The sequence below is a fragment of the Myotis yumanensis genome, unplaced genomic scaffold (genome assembly GCF_028538775.1).
Source record: "Myotis yumanensis isolate MYYU_CA2020_CCGP unplaced genomic scaffold, mMyoYum1.0.hap1 SCAF_1, whole genome shotgun sequence".
NCBI lineage: Eukaryota > Metazoa > Chordata > Mammalia > Chiroptera > Vespertilionidae > Myotis > Myotis yumanensis.
The window spans coordinates 39,501,713-39,505,347 of NW_027223752.1; positions in this window are offsets into that span (position 1 = coordinate 39,501,713).

The window sequence follows — 3,635 nt, forward strand, 5'->3', positions numbered from 1 at the left end:
CCCCGCCTCCGACGACGTGACACCCGCACGCGCTCCGTGACGTCATATCCGGCTCCTTTAGCTCCACCTCCAGCCAGATCGAGCTCCGGTCCTCGATGCTTGCTGCGCGTGCGCGGGATTGTAGCGTTCAACTCTCCTCTAATACAAGGACTAAAATCAGTCCTTTTCATTTCTTTGAAGATGTGTACATCTCCAGTGTCTTGTGAGCCCAAGAAGGAATTAGGTCTGCATTAGGCTAGCTTATGAAAGCTGGCTTTACCCCTACTATCACTCTCCCTTTAAGTGGCAGAGGCACAAAAGTCAGCTTCTATAGCTAGGGGAACAGTTCAGAGCCTCAGCCCACCCCCTGGTGGCCAGAGGGTCTAAAGAGAGTTTACTAGAAAAATGAACTGGACTCATCATGCCCTTATAGACTCTATAACCACACAACAGGCAGCTGTGTGACGCTCTCCTTGGAGCCCTAGCAGCCTTCTGCAAGCACTCTTGAGAAACTGTTTTGTAAATATCTCCCCACCACCCACCCACCCCTGCGGTACAGTGCTTTAACAGAAAAAATTTATTTTACAGTATATGTACTTATTGATTATGTGGCTAAATTGGCTTTCTGTGTACACTCCACCTCCTAGCTTATCCCTAGAGTGAGATGTGGAGTAATATTTTGTACTTTTCACCATTTCTCTGATTGCAGGGCATGCTGTTCTTATTCTTTAGGAGAGGCATTGTAATACGACAGAAAAGCCTACGGCCCAGCTGAAGTGGCTCAGTGGTTGCGTGTGGACCCATGAACCAAGAGGTCACGGTTCCATTCCGGTCAGGGCACATGCCTAGGTTGTGGGCTCGATCCCCAGTGTGGGGCATGCAGGAGGCAGCCCATCAATGATTCTCTCTCATTGCATCCTCACATGGCCAGAGGGGCAATGGAAATTTCTGGAGCCTCTTTTATAAGGGTATGAATCCCCTTCATGAGGGCTCCATCCTCATGATTTAATCACCTCCCAAAGGTCCCCCCCCCCTCCTAATACTAACTGTGGGAGGTTAAGTCTCAACATATAAAGTTGAGGGGACACAAACATTCAGGGCAAATCAAACATCTTGGACTCACTCAACCCTCAGTAATTGTTCATTGAATGGATTTCATTGGGAGAGCTAGAAAATGGTTGGCAAGAGATAAATTCTGCAATGTCCTAAATTAAATTACAGTGGATTGGAGAGTGGGAGACAACGGAAGCACTCAGCTAATACGTGTGCTAAAACTAAGAAAAACTACTCAAATTCCAGAATGTTTGTTGAAACTCTGAATCAACCAGATACCACTGAGTCCTTCTTTATGAACTTTCGGACTCTTGCCCACAACTAATAAAAACATTAGTAAACATGTCTTCCTTATGGACTAGGCACCTATCCTAGAACTGCCTCTGCTTCATCTTTTCTTCACCCTACCCCTTTATCTACAGTCAATGTCAATTCTTTCAAAAACAACTTACATCTCTTTTCCCAAAACTCATTGTATAAAAGGGTTCCATCAGCTCCAGAATGGCAGTGTGTGTCTTTTCCATCTGGCCCTGCTGCTGCTGGTTTAGACTGTATGTCCCAGGACCTGGCCATATGGCTGGCATATGGCTCAATAAACTCTTTCACAAAAGTTTGGGGCGGTGAAGGTTTTTGTTTAACATGGTCCTGAATTCCCTATTCTGCAACTCTGATAGTAATTCTTTTCTGGTCCCCACGTCACATGAATTCTCCCACCTCAGTCATGTGTGAGCTGTCCTTGCAAACAGAGAAGGGGGCTTTTGTAACAAAGATGAATCAGATGGGAAGCGTGCTCTGATGGAACTATGAGTGTAGTAGGGGAGAAAAGATACATAAATGATCAGAGAACGTAAAAACTAAGCAGTGAAGTAAGAAAGCTGAAGTTTGCAGGGGTAGCAAATATTGGCAGTTGACTTTGACCAGAGACAAATTGGCTGAGCTGGCTCCTCACTGATTTGCAGTGTTAGCAGGTCACGTCGATTAGGTGGTTTTTTTGTTTGTTTGTTTGTTTTTTGCTTTAAATAGTCTACCAGCAGATAAGGCAGTGAGGCAACAATTTATAATGGCTCACCCGGCAACTAGTTTAGTGCTCCTATGAAAGAGTTTGTCACTGCAGTTGTGTATAGAAACATTGAAATCTATTTCAAAGACCAAATGTTATCCAGTAATATTTGGAAAGGGATCTCTACCTAAAATAATGTTTCTTTGATGTTTTACTATTCCAAAATCTTTAAAAAATAGATTTGACTTAACAGAGTCTAGTTTACTTGCTAGGCTATATGCTTTCTCAGTGTTTTAAAAGACATTACCCATTGTGATTAAACACTGCACAATCCCCTCACCCCCATCCCCACACCCCACCCCCCAGCTTGTTCTTCTCTGTGGAGACTCACCGTTTGATAATGATTTATTAAGTATTCACAAAGCCAAAAGAGTTTATCACTCTCCTCATATGGCACCTTTGTAATCAAACATGCCATGATTGAGGCTACCGATTAGTTTTTATTAGTAAAATATATATTTAAAACACCTTGACCACTTTTTAAAAAATAGACCATTACTTTCTGGGAAATTCTATTTGAAAACCCATAAACAATACATTTTCCTGAAGAAAATAATTTACAATAAAATGTCCATTGTAGTCACCTGTGACTATGCAGAGGTGAGGTTATTTATTCTAAACAATACCTGCCTTTGTACTTTACAACAAACTGCGCAATCCTAACACTAATTACAGCCGGTTACATTTACAGCCCCAAGCTTTTCTGTACCCATAAACTCACCTCCTTTCTGTCCATCGAGATTATCTTCTCCCAAAGAACTCTCAATATCTGGCCTCGATAAGGTGCAGGCACACAACAAATTAAAAAAACAACAACACAAAAACATGACAAGCAAATCAAGGAAACAAAAACACCTGGGGCAGCTAAACTTTCCATCTCCTTCATCTGAGACACCTCCAAGTGCTTTATTTAAAATAAACTGCCTTTGGGTGCCTTCAGGGGGAATATATCTAAACAAACAAACTCCTCTATTTTTGATCAAATTAGTGGATGACATTAAAAAAACAAGCTGTTATATAGGTAACCAAGGTCCCACCTGTTAGAAGACCTCGGGTATTCTCCTATTCTACAAAGCACAGCTTCACACCCCAAAGCATGAGACTGGCAATGTCGGAGACAGTTCCATGGCAACACCTATTCCTCGCCGACCGACCACCCATCCAAAAACCAAGTTTGGGGAAGAGCGAGGCACCAGAGCTGGACAAGTCGCCTAAGACCAAGGGCAGCGCTGACCCCTCCTGTGCCCGCCGGCCTCCCGACATGCGCTCACACACGTAGGCAGCAGCCCGGAGTAGGCGCGGGGACCTGCGCCGGCTCCCAGCCCAGGGGGCGCGGAGCTGCGGGCGGGGGCCGGCTGCGGTGCTGCAGCCCAGCACGTACCGGGGCGGGGCCTGCAGTGCGCTGGGCGGGGCGGGGCGGGGCGGGGCGCGGGTAAGTTTCGCCCTGCGGCTCGAGTTTCGCATCCTTAAGTAGTACCAGGGGCACCGGGAACTAAAGGGATGCCAGGTCCCTTCCGCATCCTTGGTATTTTCCAGCCGAGGG